General features: G+C 37.3%; 1 protein-coding gene across 2 annotated transcripts in view; it reads left to right on the top strand.

Moving 5' to 3' along the window:
- The first annotated feature begins 15,142 nt into the window (after nucleotides 1–15,142).
- The window catches only part of SCN9A (sodium voltage-gated channel alpha subunit 9), a 179,526-nt gene continuing 173,865 nt past the window's right edge, over nucleotides 15,143–20,803 (top strand). For both annotated transcript variants that reach the window (XM_016949463.4, XM_016949458.4), the window contains exon 1: nucleotides 15,143–15,406. The gene's annotated coding sequence lies outside the window, so the exon portion shown is untranslated. The remainder of the gene's footprint in view (nucleotides 15,407–20,803) is intronic.

Genomic DNA, 20,803 nt, shown 5'->3' with positions numbered 1-20,803 from the left:
AAACAAGTGTGAACAAATTTGAAAGCACTGAAATTATTCAAATATGTTCTCTGACTCCATCAAAATTAAACTATAAAGCAACAAATAAGAGCTATATGTAAAATCCCCTATTTTAAAAAAAAGGGAAAAGTCATTTCTAAATGATCCATAGATGAAAGATATAGTAAATCTGTCTTTATTTGCAGACAAATACATTACCTACACCTAAAATCTTACTAAGTTTTTAGAAGGAAAAAACTATTCCACCTAATAGAGTTTAGCTGGTACAAGGTCAATAAACATAAAGTGTTTCCCTATAATATGATTTAATTACTGAAAAATTAACTTAATTAAAATGTCAAATTCAATGTACAAGAACATTTTTTAAATGAAGTACTTAGAGATAAATTTGACAAACTGTGTGTAAGACCTATACTGTAAAGACTATAAAATATTTTTTAGAAGACTTAAACAAGACCTAAATAAATGGAAAAAAATACGTTGCTCATGGATTGGAAAATCCAATATTGCTAGGATATAAATTTTTTTCCAAATTAATCTGCAGGTTCAACATGATCCCAATCAATACCACAGTAGATATCATTAAACCAATTATAAAATTTATATGGAAATGCAAAGATCCTAGAATAGCCTAGATAAATTTGAATAAGAGTAACAAACGTGGAGAACTTTTATTACCTGGTTTGAAAAACAACCAGAAAGCTGCAATAATCAGGGTAGTGTAGTATGAGGGTAAGAATTATGTGCCAAGCTCAGTGTTAAGGTCTTTATATAAATACAGTTTTATTTAATCCTCACAGACTCATACAAGGCAGGTGTTATTATTCCTATGATGAGAGAGCTAGGGCCCAGAGTGTTCAAATAACTCTCATGATAACACAATTAACAAACTTCACCTGTCTCTGAAGCCTAGCCTTTTAAGACACAATAGTATGTTTTATCCCTTCATAGAGTTGTTTCAAATTCTTTCTAAAAATGGATGTTCTTTAATACTGACTCTAAACATACTTGTTCAGATATAGAAATTCCAAATTTAAATGTAGGACAGAGAAGATGATATCTCATTATTTTACAGCTCATTACCAGTCATATTTCAAAGTAAAATCACTGAAAAATAGGATAGAAAGTCAAGTGATTGCGGGAATAATGTTAAAGAAAATAAATTAGTCAAAGGGAGTCATTATGTTTTCAATTCCTGAGAACTCCAATGTTCTTGCCAACCCAACCTGATGACACAGATGATTTTCCAAATATATATGATAAAGGTGACTTCCAAAAACCTGTAGAGTAGATCATTTAAAGCTACAATGAGCCAGTGGCCATCATTTCGGCTATCGCCCTCCTCTTCCTTCTCCAGATCCCATGAGGCTGATGCTTGTGGTGACATCCCTTAATGCCAATGGCCTAGAAATTTAGCAAAGGTAAATGTGTCAATTGGGTCTCAGTTTGCACATCTCTGGGGATCTGGTTCAGATATATATTTCTGAGGGTGTCCAAAAGTTACAAGAATATATGGATGGCTGAACCTTCAGACAAATCCCTTTTGTTCCAACAACATTGTTGAAGCATGGAATTTGATATGATTTGGCTGTGTCCTCACCCAAATCTCATCTTGAATGTAGCTCCCACAGTTCCCACATGTCTTGGGAAGGAACTAGTGCGAGGTAATTGAATCATGGGGGTGGGTCTTTTCCATGCTGTTCTCCTGGTAGTGAGTCTCACGAGATCTGATGGTTTTATAAGGGGGAGTTTCCCTTCACAAATTCTCTCTTGTCGTCACCACGTAAGAAGTGCCTTCTGCCATGATTGTGAGGCCTCCCCAGCCACGTGGAACTGTGTGTCTATTAAACCTCTTTTTCTTTATAAATACCCAGTTTCGGTTATGTCTTTATCAGCAGGATGAAAATGGACTAATACAGAATATGATGATGAATACTCTGAAAAGAATAGGGAGTGCAAGTTATCTGTGTTTATTAAGTCCAGAATTTTTGTGCATTGTTTAAGTTGGGGTACTCTCCATGGTTTAATCACACTACAAAATCTGTGATAAAAAATAATATAATAATAGGATCTCCAGACAAGAGGTTGTCAATACTAGCTCATGACCGGTACCAGTCATTGAGGAGTTTTTACCTCTCCTCAACTTCTGACTTTTCCATGGTGGAGATTAGTACCTTCAGTCTACAATATAATTATAAAGAGCCATAGTTCCGGGGATGGGGGACTTCCAGTTTCTTTCCCACAGCTCTTACAGTTCTAACCATTAGCCAATTCATGCCCTGGCCTCCAACCCTTTCATTCTAATTCTTTCATAGAATGAGAAAAAGTCATAAATAGTGCCAGATGCTGGAGGATGAGACTATTTTCCTCAAAACTCCTGTAGTTTTTCTGGAATGATATTACATGTAGCAACTGACTTTATTTTTCTCAATGTTACTATGCAATAAAAACTTATTTCTGATACAGATGAGTCAGCAAAAGATTTCTATGGAAGTTCATTGGGAAGTACTCTCTGTAATTATAGCTGAGAGGAAGCAGGAAACAAGATTGTGCAGGAGAAGCAGAACGGCAGTGCAGCTGCAACAGCAGCCTCAGTGAAATCATGGGAAGCTCTAACTTGTACCCAAGCAAGCGAACAGGACTTTAATACTCATGTTAACCAGTCATTAGATGTGGGCTGCCTCTGAGAAAGGGTCAAATCTTTGAGTGCGGCTGTTTCCTTTAGTTAAGGACAATTCCCAGAGAGAATCACAGCTATGAGCCATCTGCATCCCATACTCTCTCCAACTGAAGAAATGAATCCGCTGTTCATTGTTCCTGAAGGGGGATGGGCAACATAACACAGTTCTCTGTATATCTTACTACCTCACATACATTGGATCCTGGGATATACTCAATATTTGTTATCTTTTCTGTGTATTGCTATCACATATGGATCCCTAATGTGACAAGTGTGAATCCAGAAAATAGTTACATACAATATGATATTTCAAAATGAAATTGTAACTTTTAAATTTTGTAAATAAACATTATTTCTCTACACATTAAGGAATAGAGAGATTGACAAAAGTTTTTTTTCTGTGAAATACATTACTTTATTCAGAGATTATGTTCTATATGTACTCCTTTGGTGTTAAAAATATATTTTAAAAATATGTAATATAGGTATTAAACCACATATTTGGCCATTTTTCATAAATGACAACATCATGTTAATCTCTACACATTCAACTTCTTCCTAAAGACTTCCACTTGGCTGTCTCACAGCATCTCAAAATCAATAGGTATAAAACTTCGCTCATCATCTTCCACCATTAAATCTATTTCTCTTATAATACTAACTCTTTTGTGGGATGGGGGGGAGTGTTAATGAAATTATCATTGCCATCTATCGTCACTAATGTCCAAAACTTTTCTGTTTATTTTATATGCCTCCATCTACTCTCCTACCCAAATTCAGTAAGCACTTACTTCCTCTCAATTCTACTTAGAAAAACAAACCAAAAAACCTACTACTTCTGACCATACTGCTCCATTTTCACTTCCCTAGTTTCTTTAGGTCTTTATTTTTTCTCATGTATGTTATTGTTCAAACCCTTCTTCCCAGCATTATCAGAGTAATATGTACTTTTTTCTTTTAAAATAGGAATAATGCTTCTAAAAATCAAATATGATGGTGACAATTTATATTTCCACATTTAAAATGTCTCCTTTCCTCATTAAGTTCAGGCAACTCAGTAGGGCATAGTCAAGACCTTTATCACCCATGCCTCCTTTTCTCTGGGCTTACCTTTCCTCATTCTCAAGCCCTCCCTCAACTTCATCAATACAGAAACTGAAGATTTGCAAAAGGCCTTGTTCTTGCATACCATATTACCTCTGCCTGCAATTCCCCCTCAAGCCCCATCCATCTAATTCTTGAACAACCTTCCAAGGCCAGCTCAAGCATCACTTGTTCTGGGAAGTCTTTGCTGGAGTCCAAATAAAGAAATAGAATAAAATGTGACACATACTTTGACACACACTTTGAGGGCATAATGGAAGCATGGAGGAGGGGAATCTAATCCATACTTGGCAGGTCAAGCAGGGTTTAGAGTGTGTGATGCCCAGGATCTGAAGGACAAAAGAGGTGGCTCAGAAATAAGTGCTGGAGCAGAGTGGTCCACCAAAGGAAAGTGCAAAAGCAGAGACCTTGATGCTAGAGATCAGAATAGATGTTAAAGAATTTGACCTTGATCCTGAGAACCACTCATTAAATAAGAGAATGTAGAGAGTTGGTTAGAGTTAGGAATGCTGGCAGTTGACAGAGCAGTATGGAGTCTGTTTCTATAGTCCAAATTAAAGATCACAGCACTCAAGCTAAAATAGTGCAAGTGGTGATAGAAATAAACAAATTTGAGAGACTTCAGCATGAATTTTTCAAGAAAAAAAGAAAGAAGAAATCTCTGGTAAAAATAAGTTTTCTCTACGCTTCTTTCTTCTTTGTTTAAATAAATCAAACCAACTTTTCTTTCCTAGGGACCATTAAATCTCCAACACTTGCCCCCAACCTCTTTGGCTTTTGTTAACATGTGGTAGAATTCCTTTTGTTACATTTTTTGTGAAGAAACAAAATACAAAGTTGACCCAAAAGCAAAGATATAAAGTTCTGGCATAGAGCTCTTACCATTAACATCTATATTTCATCAAAATAGGCAGAAACCATTGCCAGATACCTCTCCCCACATCTGCCTTTACTTACAATTGTTCTGCTTTTCTTTTTCTCCTTTCTTTCAAGAGAATAAACTAGTGAACATAGGAAAAAAGTGAGAGGGGATATTAAAGCTATCATTCAAATTTCATATCTGTTCAGAAGACTATGGGTGTCTATTCAAAGCTGTGCCACACTCAGGAGTAATCTCCATTTAATAATGTGTCAGGTCTTGGAAAACAACCAAGGGCCTGTAACTAAACAGAGCATAGCTCTTCTGAAGAGTGTCACTCCACCACTGATGCTACTGCCTACGTTCCCTTAACTCTCCTCAAACAGTGCTTTGACTCTTTGGGCATCGACCCTGTTGTACTGTACTCGTTGGATACCCGTCTAGCCAGGGCTTCTACCTGTTACCCCTAACCAATCGCATCTTGAATTTCCTCCAATCTATTTTATTGTAATGGAAGGAGTAAAAGTATTTTCATAAATTTAAACAAAGTTTGAGATACTATATTTAAAAACTAATACTTCAAAAAATTAATTATATTTAAAATTTTAGAATAAAGGTTTTTTTTAAAATTCCAGTATTTACATCCATTTCTACTGTCCCTCTGCCTTGTCTTGTTTTAATTTCATGTATATTCCTGAAATACCATATTTTCTTTCTTTTTCTGTTACTTTAATTTTTAAATCAAAAGAGAATATAACACAAGGTTATATGATTAAAGGAAGGCCTTTCTGTATCAGGTGTGCCCTTTGCATAAGCTAAATAAATATCTGTGGACAAAAATCACAAGTAAGCAAAAAAACAGTTCCCACAAAACAATTATAAATTGTTGAAATTATGTCTCAGCAAAAACAAAAAAAAAGTTTTAAAATCTGAATCAGATCTGTGAAGTTTACCAACTGAAGTTATCTCCTTGCAAATTACTCTTATATATAAAACAGTCAGAAGCTGTTGTTTCAGCTCATCTACAGATGGACCTTAAGTCTGAACACCAGCAAAATGTACTTTCCGGGCCAGGCACAGCTGCTCACCCTGTAATTCCAGCACTTTGTGAGGCCAAGGCAGGCGGATCCCTTGAGGTCAGGAGTTCGAGGCCAGTCTGGGTGACTGGTGAAATCCTGTTCCTACAAAAATACAAAAATTAGCTGGGCGTGGTGGCGGGTGCCTCTAATCCCAGATATCCGGGAGGCTGAGGAGGGAGAATCGCTTGAACCTGAGAGGTGGAGGTTGCAGTAAGCCAAGATTGCGCCATTGCATTCCAGCCTGGGCAACAGAGCAAGAGCCTGTCTAAAAAAAATACACGCACACACACAAACATACACACACACACACACACACACAAACACACACACGACTTTCCCCCTTGCTTCGAATGTAAAGAAACTGTTAATATCAAAAGGTTTTCAGATCACTTCGTATAATAAAACATTCTACTTATTTTGAACACCAGGTGGCAGTAAATGTGGCATTTAGCCAAAAAAAAAATGAAAGTGGAAGGATGAAACTGATTTTGAATTTTATGCATGAAAAGGAATAAAAAATAATTTAGTACAAAATTTCATGTTTACAGAGGAGAAAACTGAAATACATAGAAATGAGGAGACATGCTCAGAGATACAGTAGTAACTGGCAGATCAGTAAATAGCTTCTGTACTCTATCCACTACACCGTGATGCAATTTAACTTTTCTGACATGTTTGATTTCAACTCTACAGGTTTATTTGCAAATAAATGGATTACTGAGAGGTTTATTTGCAAATAAATGGATTACTGAGAGATTTATTTGTTTAATATTTATTTTGTTCTACGTGTAACAAATTTTATTTTCAATTCATATATATAATGTAGGTGGCCAGTACTTTCAAAATGTATGTATTGCCTTTAGGAGACATAGAAGAGCCACTTCTTTATGGAGATAGTGTAGCATGGTGCTTAAGCACACAGGCTCTGGAGCCAACTTATTTAGGTTGTCACCTTGGCTCTTCCATATATTAGCTGTGTGGCCTTGGGCCAGTTGTTCAGCCCGAAAAAAAACGGGGATTATAATAAAATCACCTACCTCTAAGAGTTGTTGGCTAGGCACTGTGGCTCATGCCTATAATCTCAGCACTTGGAAGGCCAAGGTGTGAGGATCACTTGTGTCCAGGAGTTCGACTAGCCTAGGCAACACAGGGAGATCCTGTCTCTACAAAAAATTAATCAACTTCACCAGGTGTATTAGTCTGTTTTTACACTACTATAAATAACTGCCCGAGACTGGATAATTTATTTAAAAAGGAGGGTTTAGTGGACTCCTTTTTAAATAGCCATAGCAGTTCTGCATGGCTGGGGAGGCCTCAGGAAACTTACTATCATGGCAGAAGGTGAAAGGGAAGCAGGGACCTTCCTCACATGGCGGCAGGAGAGAGAAGAGACGAAGGGGAAAATGTCCCTTATAAAGCCATCGGATCTCCTGAGAACCCACTTGCTATTAGGAGAACAGCATGGAGGAAGCTGCCCCCATGATCTAATTACCTCCCTCTCTCAACAGGTGGGGATTACAATTCAAGAAGGAATTTGGGTAGGAACACAGAGCCAAACCATATCAGCGGGTGTGGTAGTGCACACCTGTGGTCCCAGTTACTCAGGAGGTGAGGTGGGAGAATCACTTGAACCCAGGAGGTTGAGGCTGCAGTGAGATGTGATCATGCCGCTGCACTCCAGCCTGGACAACAGAGCAAAACCCTCTCTCAAAAAACAAACAAACAAACAAACAAAAAGTTTGTTATATGAATTAAATGGGTCAAAAAAATAAAGTTTATTAATATAATGCCTGGTATATGTTACAACTTCAATAACTGTTATTAATCTCACTGGCAAGAAACAAAATTTCAAGAGTTAAATCTATGACTTTTCCGAATATTTTATGAAATCATGCTGATCATTTTTATACCGTATTATTTTTACATGGTATTACCATTCAACTTGTCTTCTCCACATTTCACATGACAATACATTTTCAGAATATCAACAGGTTTTTTTGAGTATAAATAAATTCAGACTTTGCTAAAACATGCCTCTGGTTTAAAATTTAACATATCTTATTAGACACTACACAAATATATTCTGCTTTTTAAAATTTTTATTTTTTTATTCTTCGTCAGTACCATGAAAATTTGAGTCTATTTACTGAATTGCTTAAAATACAGCAACGTAAAAGTAGTAAATGCAATTAGGCTGAAAGTAAAAGAAATGTTAGAAAAAAAATCTTGCAGCAATGGTAATCAATAATTTGAAAATTTTGATTTAAAAGATAAACTCTAACTCAGCAGTCCCCAATCTTTTTGGCATAGGGACCAGTTTCCTAGAAGACCATTTTTTTCACAGACAGAGGTGGGAGATGGTTTTGTGATGATTCAAGTGCATTACATTTATTGTGTACTTCATTTCTATTATTATTACGTTGTAATATATAATGAAATAAAGACACAACTCACCATAATGTAGAATCAGTGAGAGCCCTCAGCTTGTTTTCCTGCAACTAGAAGGTCCCATCTGGGGGTGATGGGAGACAGTGAGAGATCATCAAGCATCAGATTTTCACAAGGAGCACACAACCTAGACCCCTTACATGCACAGTTCACAATAGGGTTCGCGCTCCTATGAGAATCTAATGCTGCCACTGATCTGACAGGAGGCAGAGCTCAGGTGGTAATACAAGCCATGGGAAGTAGCTGTAAATACAGATGAAGCTTTGCTCACTGGCCTGCAGCTCACCTCTTGCTGTGTGGCCTGGTTCCTGCTGTGGACTCCTGCTCTGACTGATTATTACTTTTATGATAAAAACTTGCAGTGTGAGTATCTTTAAGAAACTTAGTATTTAGAATGTGGATCTCTATAAATAGCAAACTAGTCTTTTACAGCTGCATTGAAGACCCTTGGGCCATTAGGTCTCTGTAGACCTCCCTGGCCTCACTTCTCTCTAAAGCCCCTTTAAAATCTTCAGAACTCTTGGTCCACAAACTGATTCTATCCCCATCATTGCTTTAAAACCTACTAACCTGGCAAGAATCAGTTATCACCACATCTTAGACTACACATTCAAATTTGCCAATACTCCTTCTTAAGGTAATCAGAACAACAAGAAAAATACCATTATTTTCAAACTCCATTTCATAGTACATAATTAAACTTTCAATTTAGTAAAGATAATGGAATAAATTTAAATAGCTGTTATCTCCTTTAGAGTAACAGCTTGGGAAGTTATATCTTGTATCATTAGCGATGGGTTTGCTGAAATATTTTTAAATGTCTCTTTTGGAACTATCTTGAGGACCTATTTATGTCTTTTTTAAAATTAATTTTCTTTTCTTTTCTTTTCTTTTTTCTTTTTTTTTAAACAGCATCTCAGTCTGTCGCCCAAGCTGGAGTACAGTGACAAGATCAGAGCTCACTGCAGCCTTGACTTCCCAGGCTCAACTGATCTTCCCACCTCAGCCTCCCAAGTAGCTGGGACCACAGGTGCACACCACCATCTCTGGCTAATTTTTTATTTATTTCTTTGAGAGATGGGGTTTCCCTATGTTGCCCGAGCAGGTCTTGAACTCCTGGACTCAAGCAATCTTCCTGCCTCAGCATCCGAAAGTACTGGGATTACAGGCGTAAGCCACTGCACCTGGCCATATATATCATTGAGGGAAGAAAAATTTCTGATCCTTGAGAATTAACTTAATAAATGTAATACGTGTATGTTAAATGAATATGTTAAGATACTTATTAAAAGTTACAAAAGATCACAGCTACCTATAAATTATTATAACTGTTTAACAAATGTTGCATTAATATTTTATTGTTTCAAATACTATTAATGACATATGTATTCATATAGGAAAATAAAAGTCTGGAACAATAGCAGTCAAGCTGTTAAAACATGTTGTGAATTAACTTTGTTGTTATAGGGATCATTAGTTTCTATTTTGAATGTGTATGTATACTCCTTAACTACTATTCCGAGTGTTGCCGTTACAATACATTGAATTTTCATTTCTGATATTGTATTTTCCATATGTAGAAGTTCCATTTTTTTGTGTTATATCTTATATTTCTCTCCTCATCATATTCATATTTTTCTTTACTGTCTTAAGTATACATAGCCAACTTAATATTACAAAATTTAATGTCCTAATTTGTTAATTCCTTTATCTTTGTCATTTCTGGGTCTGTTTTTGTTGATTGACTTTTCTGCAGGCTCTAGCTTATATTTTCCTTCTTCTTTGCATGCCTGCTCATTACTTTTGATTGGATGCCAGTCAATGTGAATTTTACGTTGTTAGGTCCTTTGAGACATGTTGGATTTTACTCCGGCTAACATATAAGCAAATTGAAATCACCTGGGTCCTTTTAAGCCTCACTTTTAAGCTTTGTTAGGATAAATCCAGAGCAACGTTAGTTAAAGTTAATTCAGCCCCACTGCTAAAGATAAGACCCTTCTGCAGAGTCTACCCAATATCTTCTGTGTTATGAGGTCTTTTCACTTTGACTGGGGAGGATAAAATATTATTATCCCTATGTGAGGTCCAATAATTTTTAACCTGCTACTTAAGATTACAGCCATGTCAGTCATGTGCCAGATAACACTTCAGTCAAGGACAGACTGCATATATGATGGTGGTCCCACAGATTATAATACTGTATTTTTACTGTAACTTTTCTATGTTTAGATATGATTAGACACAAAAATACCACTGTGTTAAATTGCCTCAGTACAGTAACATGTTGTACAGGTTTATAGCCTAGAAGCAATAGGCTATACCATAAAGCCTAAGTATGTAGTAGACTATACCATCTAGGTTTGTGTAAGTACTCTCTCTATGATGTTAAAATTGCCTAGTGACACATTTCTCGGTACATATCTCCATTGTTAGGCAATGCATGACTGTAGTTCTTTCTCTGGCTTAGGGTATTTCTGTTTTCACACAATTGCAGAATGCTGTCAAGCAAAAACTTGAGGTCTCTTTCTACAGATCTCTGGTATACTCTCTGTTCAGCTCCCTTGTCTTAGGTGTCCTGTCCCAAATAAACAAATTCTAGCTCCCTCAGCCTATCAAACTCTTATTTTCTGGCTCTTCATGTTTCCATCTTCCTGAGCTGTGGTTTAGAAACTTCGTGTAGTATGCAGAGACAATCACAGGCTCACTTTCTTTCTCTTCTCTAGGGATCACTGTCTTATAGATAATGTTGCCCAGTGACTGAAAACTAGTGTTTCATATATTTTGTCCCCTTATCTAGTGGAAGACTTCTACAAGGGAATGTCGATAACAGTAGTTTTGATCAAAAATAACTCCACAGAAAGCACATTATCAGCAAAACCATTGTTAGGGTAAAGGACCCATCAGTGGACTATGACACTGTGGGGAAAATTCTTCAGGAATAAGTAATCGATTAATATACTTACTAAGCATCTACTACATGCAAGACAAAACATTTATTTTTCTTCACATCAGTTTTCTGGCCAAAAAAATCCAGACCACGTCAAATTAGACGAGCAAACACTCAGATGCCAATACATTTAGGAAACCTCTTTTCTTCAGTTGTTTCATTAAGCATCATTTGTCCATCTCATCACTCCAATCTATGTCTGATAATCTTCATTGTATATTCTATTTCTTTTTAGTTATAATTCGAAGTTCTACTTTTGAATCCTACTTTTTAGCTATGTATACACAAAACTTGTAACTTTATTCTTCTATTTTCACAACAGAATAATTGTTTTTTCTTACTTTGTAATATTGCCGTGCAGCCAATATTAGAAGGTAAAAGTATTTTTCTAATCCTATTTAATTAGAGAAAAACAAACTCTTTCAGTATTGTATTAATTGTATTGCCTTAATATTACTGTCTATTTTTTGTTCTTCCAGAAACTTCTACAGTTTTGAAAATTGCAGTGGCAATTGTGGAAAAGACAGAAGTGTGGATATCCATTTATTTCTCACTAAGGGAAATAAAATTCTTATTCCTATTCTGGTATGGATTGTATGATGTTAGTTAATTTCCATGACTCAACATTTCCACATTTTTCTATCCAAGTTACGGAAGGTCAGTTGTAAATATGATTAGGAACTTATTGGTTATTGGCTTGTTCAACCAGACAGGCTTTGTCTGGTTCCCTTAATTCAAGCCTACCCTTTAAATTTTAAAGGTACCATCTACTTATGTCTACATCTGACGCTGTCATTTAGTGTTTAATGAACTCTGAAGGCTGTGCAGTGTAGTATTTAATAAGAAATTTGGAAATATACTTTTTCTGGGTTTAAACCGAGATAAAATTTCTAGGGCTGCCAAAAGAGCAAGAAAAACACAAACAGCTAATGTTCTGTAGACTAGGAATGGCACATAAAAGAAATGGAAAGGAAATAAATAGTTGGAACATGAAAGAAAATTGGGAAAATAATGAATAATATACCTAATGCTTTGCCTATGAGCTCACAGGGAAAATCCTGCAAGGAATCCCTCAGTCAGACCAAGAGGATTTTATTTTTGGTTTTATTATTTTCCAGGATTTTATGTTTGAAGATCTCTAACAAGAACCTAGATATATTGAGAATAGTAAGTTCTTGTTAATGGATGCTTAAAGTGGAATATATAATATGTTATATATTATATACAACATATGTATTATACATAACATATATTATAACATAATAATATAGTAATATATATAACAACATGTTATAATATATAGGTTATATATAATGTATAATGCATTATATATTCCACTCTAAGAATGTATCTAACATATGTGTTATTCTAGATATAACAGCAAAGGCATAATCTATAAGAGACATAATTGATAAGGTGAACTGCATTAAAATTAAAAACTTCTGCTCTGCAGAAACAGACAACAAGCCAGTGTTAGATAAATATTTGCAAAAGACACATCTGACAAATGACTGTTAACCAAAATATACAAATAAAGCTTAAAACTCAACAACAAGAAAAGAAATAACCCAATGAAAAAAATGGGCCATATACCTTAACAGACCAAAGAAGATGCACATATTGCAAATAAGCATATAAAAAGGTGATCCACATCATATATCACAGGGGAAATGCAAATCAAATAACACTTATGGTATCAACAATAGGCATGAGATACCACCACATATGTATTGGAATAACCAAAATCCAGAACACTGATGATATCAAGTTCTGGCCAAGGATGTGAGGCAACAGGAACTCTCATGTATTGCTGGTGGGAATGCAAAATGCTCCAGCCACTTTGAGGACAGTGTAGCAGTTTCTTTAAAAACTAAACATACTCTCACCATACGATCCAGCAATTGTGCTCCTTGATGTTCACCCAAAGGACTTGAAAACATGTCCACACAGTAACCTTCACAAAGATGTTTATAGAGGCTTTACGCATAATTGCTAAAACTTGGAAGCAAACAAGATGTCCTTCAGTAGGTGAATGAATAAACTGTGGTACCACCAGTCAATGGAATATTATTCAGCACTGTAAAGAAATGAGCTATCAAGCTATGAAAAGCCATGGAGGAAAACTAAAAGCATATTGCTAAGTGAAAGGAGTCAATCTGAAAGGGCTATATTCTGTATTATTGCAACTATAGGACATCCTGGAGAAGGCAAAACTATAAAGACAGTAAAATGATCAGTACTTGCCAGGGGTTGAAATGGGAGATGAATAAGTGGAACACAGAGAATTTGGGGGGGAACTGAAATTACTCTGTATGATACTGTAATGGTGGATACATGTCATTATATATTTGCCTAACCCCATAGAATGGACAACACCATGACCTAACCCTAAATGTGAACTACAGACCTTGGGAGATAATGAAACCTCAAGGTAAGTTCATTAATTTTAACAAATGTTTCATTCTGGTGGGGAATGTTGATAATGGGAGAGGCTATTCTTGTGTGGGAGTAGGGGTTATGTGGGAAATCTCTGTACCCTCCCCTCAATTTTGCTGTGAACATAAAATTGCTCTAAAAATAAAATTTTAAAAATAAAAGAATGTGGTATTGCTTGCATCTAATAAAAAAGACCATTATTCCTATTGCAGTTGAACTCTTCTTCCTATATCTACCACCAACCAGGGAAGAGAAGGCGATTTGTCCAGGATATGGCACTGAGAATTATCCAAGTGAGCTAGTTCACCTTCATTGTACAGTCTCAGTCACTGAAGTTTCCTTCCTTCAATAGCACATCTTACAAGTCAAGAATGTAAGGTCCAAAGCCCCAGGACAAATCTCAGAAGCAAAGAAAGCAGCAGGGAAAAGTAGACCCTGGGATTTGATTTCCTTCCGGTTATCTCTAAGCATCATTTCCATGATAGAAGGTGTGGAAGCAAATAATAAAAGTGCCCATCACTAGTGTTTATCCTGCAAAGTGGTCTGCCCTTTTGAGAGGCACCCTGCCCTATGGCCGTCCTTTGATTTCTTCCCTTGGTGGAAATTTCCTGTTTCTCTTTGAGAAAGATAATTCAACCCTGTTTCCATTGTTCTTCCTCCCAGGCTGCTGTAGGAAAGCGCACGCACACACTCCACACAAAATGAATTTTTTAAAAATTTATTTTCACAGTCGCTCCTACCAGCCTGATATTCAGAACCCATATGACTGATGGCATATTCAGATAATCGGGTCCCAGGTCTGGAAAAGCAGCATTTTCCCCACGTTTCTTTCCCCACCTAGGACCTCCTCTGAGTCTTCACTGCATCTTCGAAAGAAAATGTATTATTTGCTTGCCTGGAAGACGCTGCAATTCAATTGATTTTATATATACATATATATAAAGAAAACAGAAAACATAGCCTAGATACCGGTCTTGAGCGTCACCGCCCCACTCGCGGTTGTGAGCAAAGCCCTACGGAAGAAACCAATTCCCAGCCTAGACTCTTCAGAGCCCAAGGTCGGGGAGGCGCTGGCCTGGCGGTGTTGTCTGGCTCCCCAGCCACTGCCCCAGACTCAGGGCTTTGCCATTGGTCCCCACCTCCTCTGCTCCGGAGTTTTTCTCCAGTTCCCCACCAAGCCACACAAAGTGACTTCTCGGAAACGTTAGCAGATTCTGCTGAGCAGGAAGGGAGGAAAGGGATGATGGGGGCGGGGGTGAGATAAGGGAAGGGCTCTTCTGGCTGCTGGACACACACACACACACACACACACTCAAACACACACACGCCCCACCCAATGGGTGGCCGTGGATGGCAGGTCGTGCAACCCCCTCCTCCGCCTTCTATTAGCGCATGGTGCAGAGGCTACAGCGTCGCCACCACCGCGCCCCTAGCTGGGTCCCCTCTCTGCGCCGCCGCAGGAGTGGAGAGAGGGAGGGAGGGAGGGAGGGAGCAAGGGGTGGGGACCCGGGCGCGCTGGGAGGAGTGGAGGAGGCAAAGCGGCGCAGCTGCCCTCGGGGAGGCGGGGCTGCTACCTCCACGGGCGCGCCCTGGCAGGAGGGGCGCAGTCTGCTTGCAGGCGGTCGCCAGCGCTCCAGCGGCGGCTGTCGGCTTTCCAATTCCGCCAGCTCGGCTGAGGCTGGGCTAGCCTGGGTGCCAGTGGCTGCTAGCGGCAGGCGTCCCCTAAGCAACAGGAGCCCAAAGAAAAAGAAGCAGCCCTGAGAGAGCGCCGGGGAAAGAGAGGCCCGCGCCCTCTCCTGGAGCCAGATTCTGCAGGTGCACTGGGTGGGGATGATCGGCAGGCTAGGTTGCAAGTAAGTGCCTTTTCTTTTGCTGCTTCTGTGGGGAGGGGAGGAGAAGCCCTCGGTGTTTCGCCCGTTCTCGCCTCAACCGCCACACCCACCTGTGTCTATTTTCACATCTCGGTTCTGGAACCCTGTATTACGCCACCTGGAAAGAAGAGAGGGGAGAAGCTTGACCGGGTGGTTCTAGCAATGGGAGGAAGAAGGGCTGGAAGCGTAGTTATTTCGATAGCTGGGCAGCTCCTGTGCGGTTTTGACTCTGTGGGTTTGCTGCCAGGTTCTGAAACTGTGGAAAGGAAGGGTAGCAATGCCTGGTGGTTTACTGTCTTTTATTTCTGTTTACGCTAGCAGAGTTGTTAGATGGACTTCAATTCAAGGGGCAGCTCACGTTTTTTACGAGCAAAAAGCATGTGCTGTATTTCCCGTCTGCAAAGCTGAGCGTGCAGAACCAGCTTAGCAGATACAACCTGTGGGGACAGAAAAGAACCCCGCACCCCTTAAGAGCACACAAACACAAATAATTGACAGGACAGCTCTGCCCCTATTTCTCAGCGCAGATTATTTATTTATTTTTTTCGAATAAGCACTTTATAGTGAAATTCAGAAAAGATGCAGAATCCTTTTAACTTTTTATCTAATTCAACTTGGGAAACTCATTTACTTTTAGGAAAAAATGGATATTTTCGTGCCTTATATTCAAGACAAAAATCAGAACAAGAAACTAGAAACATTAATGCCAGTTTTTGTGATTATAGTAAACATTTCACTCATTATTTTAGTTTTTTTTTAAGTTGGAGCGTTCATAGATTATATCTACTCTGATGTTGAGAGCAATTTACATGAGAAACTTAGGGGAGTTTTTAAGAAGCTAGTGTCAGTAAGATAAAAGCCAAATCAAAGTAAGCTTTCAAGGAAGTGATAGCTTGTCAGTTACTGAATAGGAAGTCAGTGTTGGGAAGTTCAGTTCTTTTCAGAAACATATTTATTATTCTTTTCTATTTCTTCTTCCCTGTAGACAAGATAAAGATTTTCTTTCTCTTTCTTTCCTTGTTATTTAAATATATTTTGTAATTTTTGCTTTAACATCAATATAAACCTATTTTATATAAACTGCAAACCAAATCCAATTATTAAACTATTCATTTTATTGCAAATTCTTCAGATTTTTTCCACTATTTAAAAAAGTTTATAATTTTTTCTTATAATTATGGTGAGATTTTTTAAAAATTATTGATTAGTTTGAAAGCTAGTCTTATCTGATCCCTGTGTTGCAAATTTTCGTGATTGTTAGACTAGCTTATCAACAACTAAACTCTAGACAGAATATGGTATTTGATGTAAAGAAGAATGTGCCCTCTATTTAGGCAACTGATAGTTTGGCTTAAGACAAGTTTTTTAAAATTTTGTAGAGGTTTAAAAAGAGGTTTCCTTAAGTAAGCCACTGTGCAGTTGTGGGACTCAGTGATGTGTTTTTACAGTGACTGAATATATGATATGCCTTGATTTCTATGGTGCAGGGCTGGGCTCACAGAGTACCTGATGCTTCTACAGAAGAAAGATGAGTCAGGTCTGGCTCTCTGCCAGAAGCATCTTGGGCCTCCTTTCCCCTAGGGCCTGCATATAATCATGGGAGCCCTTCTGTGGTAATGCTTCTATGTTTTTACTACCTGTTGCTGTGCTGAGTTTCAGAAGCAAAATAGATAAACAAATAAATAAATTCAGAAGAGCAATCAGTAGGGTTCTATTTATTTAATATAATCAACCCACTTTCTCTGTGGCAAGGAAAAAAGTAGAATTTTTCATTTTACGTGAATAATAAAATCTATTTTTTATCCAATTTCTATTCCTATTAGTTATGCAAAAGAGTGTGAAGTGCTAGAAGGATTTATATGGTACTTTTCTAAGACAAGTCATGATCTTGTAAAAGAGCTTAAAGTTTATTGATGTAAATGGAACATTCTAGATGTCATAATGATAATAATTTATGACTTTCCCTAAAACTCTGTCTCAGATTCTTTCCTCCCATCTTCATTATCTGAATAAATGCCTTCACCATCCAAGTATTGAAATCACCTTTGATTGCTCTCTTCCTTATTACTCCATTTCAGCCCTTTGCAGCCTGTAAGTAGATCTATCAATCTTATCTCCTAAACTTATTTCTATTTCATCATACGTCTCAGATGCCTCTCATTCACCCTCTTTTCTGTATCTACACGGCCACCAAATTAGTTCAGGTCATCATCATAATTTACTTGGAATCCTGCCACAGCCTCCATATCAATCTCTCCACTTCTGTAATTTTCTCCCCTGCAATTCATTCTCTATACAAAGCAATACCATCCTGTCTCCCCTAACAAACATTGGCTCACAACTGCATTTAAAAAAAAAAAAGAGGAAGAAGAAGAGGAGAAGAAGAAATAAACACGGCAACACAGAGACCAATTAGCAACAACAGTAAATGCCTTTCCTCAGCATATGGTTTACTCTCTGTTCTGTCCCTTCTCTCCAACCTCACCAGAACCTATTCTCTTCTCATTAAGGTGCTCCTGCCCAGGTCGTGGCTAAAACACATGAAACAATAGCACTCTTTAAGGCCTTTTCAAATGCTGTTCCCAATGCCTGAACTCTATGCGTGCTTACTCCTTCTTAAACTTTAAATCTCAACTCGAGGTTTTTTGTTTTGGAAAGATCATTTTTGATCATCTTGTCAAAAGTAGGTTGTCCAGTGTTGGTCTTGATGTTGGAACCTTGTTTCTTTCATACTGCTTGTTACAGCATGCAGGTATTTTGTGAATTTGCATACCAAATACTCCAAGGGAACCCAGACTATGTCTTCATTGTTGACTTAGCTTCCAGAATAGTGCCTGGCATCAAGTAGTAGGGGGTTCGTAGATATTTATATAAATAATAAAATACAAAAATATGGATTCTTCCAGAATAAAGCATATTAACCCTGGAAACATGAATTTTGTGATTCTATTTTTTATTTGTCAAGCATTTAGTATTTTTACAATATCATGGTATGATTTTCAGGAGGTAAAATTAAAATATCCTGAGATGTATTCTCTCTTTTATCAGTGTAGGTGATAATGTACTTAAAGGTAAGTAATTTGTAATGCATTCTTAGAAAGGCAGTGACCACAAATGTATTAAAATATATTTTAAGAAAAAAACTGGATTGCATAAACTAATATGGTTATAAGTGACTCCAAATCTAAAATGATAACCTTGTTAGGTTTAAATCTGTACCATCTAACAGAAATTTGAGGGCCAGTCAATAGTCACTGACTATGAATTTAAAATATTCTTTTAAAATAAACATAGATGCTTATGTGAGCTCAGTTGATAGAAATGTAGTCAGATGAGGCGGAGGCCATGTTAGGTTTCCACACGGTCTAAATTGATGTTTGCCCCAGGTACAAAGGGCACATTATCCAAATATTTGAAGCATTCTCTAAGGAAGGTTCAGAGAGGCAATGTGGGCTTATCCATGAAGACCCATCACTGTTATTAGAGTGGAAGTAAGGACTGCAAACTTCATGCTCATGAATGATTGTGTCATTTTCATACTAGAATTTTACCACACACACACTCACACTCACACACACACACACACTTTGTATGGTGATTTGCCTCCCCCCTTTATTTTTCCAGACTATGCTTAAAGATATTAAACAAACAACTAGTTTTGCTATTAACATTTGGTTGAAAATTTAGCTTTCAGTTAGGTGACAAACTGATTAATGATTTTTTTATGTAGCAAATGGCCAGCCACAGATTTTTGGTAAATAATTTGGTTACCACATTACATCTTGAAGGACTAAATTATTTCATTAATTGTTAGCAGGGATTTTTAAAAATTTGCTCTGAAGAGGGCATATTGTGGATGTTGTATTGGAGGGCATCTGTGTACTAACTGAAGATGGTCCTTCATATTACACATCACAAATTAGCTAATTTATTCTTTACAGAAGTATTATGACATCTTCCTTTAGAACTGTGTAGAGTTAGATTACCACTTAAGAGGCAAGGTCATATTAAAATAGATACTATAAAATTGTATAAAATATTTTATATGAGGATTTATGAGAGCATCCAGAGAATGTGGGTAGAATACTTTTGTGGAATATGAGATAACAATTTTGGTGTCCTGCCATTCTAAAAAATGAAATTTCTTCATTGAAGGTATCACTTACCCTTTCCTCTCTGCATTGCTGGAAGGAAATGGCTTTAGGCAAAAGAGAAAGCCATCAGCTCTTGGCAGCTAAAGGTGGAATGAAGTTTGGAGGAATGAAACCCTTCTGGGTGGTGAGGAAAAATGCCAGGCCATGATAAAGTGGGGAGGGAAGAGGGGAATGCCTTGAACAGTGCCAGTAAGCATAATCTGCCACAGACGAATTTGAATTGACATATGTAGAACTGAATTATTCTATATCTTTTTAGTTCTATAGAGAAAACCGTTCTTTCCACATCTCTTTTTAAAATAACAACTTACTGTAAGCAAAAAACATGTCGTTATTGTTTCTTTTTTTTAATTATACTTTAAGTTTTAGGGTACATGTGCACATTGTGCAGGTTAGTTACATATGTATACATGTGCCATGCTGGTGCGCTGCACCCACTAACTCGTCATCTAGCATTAGGTATATCTCCCAATGCTATCCCTCCCCCCTCCCCACCACAGTCCCCAGAGTGTAATATTCCCCTTCCTGTGTCCATGTGATCTCATTGTTCAATTCCCACCTATGAGTGAGAATATGCGGTGTTTGGTTTTTTGTTCTTGCGATAGTTTATTGTTTCTTTAACACAGGAGATGAACTATCTTTAGATTTTTTAAAGTGATATAACATGGAGCCAAAAATGCCATATATTACTGTTGAAACCTAACGTTACTTTAACTGTAATTTCCTTGCTATTCATTTTATGATTTCCTTTTGTTATGTCAAGTGTTGGAGACTGCTATTACTGATCATAAATTTCTTTAAAATGTCTCCTTGGATTTTTTACAAAGCTTTCTGAATCATTTATCAAAATACAATAAAGCTCTAATTGCACCTAGGATTGTTGACTTGGAAATTTAGAAAGAGTGTGTACATTTACAATTAAGTTAGCAGCCTGCCCTGCAATGAATGCCCTTTTTCTTTTTTTTTTCCTTCTTCTCTCCTATATCTCATCTTCCAAATGTTTGATATGTATGCCAGTAAGGCAAATTTTACTTCACTTTTAGGTCAAACTATTAGTGCAAATAATTGGAAAATTGGGCCTCTAAAGAAAGATAAATAAGATTAGAAGCATGCATTAAAATATAAGTATTAAAAACATTCCCATAAGATTTTTAATAAAAATTTTATGTGCTATATGCACACCTAGACTCTCTGTATTATCTGATTTTTAAAGATTCTTTTGTTT

The sequence above is a fragment of the Pan troglodytes genome, chromosome 13 (assembly GCF_028858775.2).
Source record: "Pan troglodytes isolate AG18354 chromosome 13, NHGRI_mPanTro3-v2.0_pri, whole genome shotgun sequence".
NCBI lineage: Eukaryota > Metazoa > Chordata > Mammalia > Primates > Hominidae > Pan > Pan troglodytes.
The sequence above is the reverse complement of the archived record's forward strand: the minus strand, read 5'-3'. Positions and strand labels throughout refer to the sequence as shown.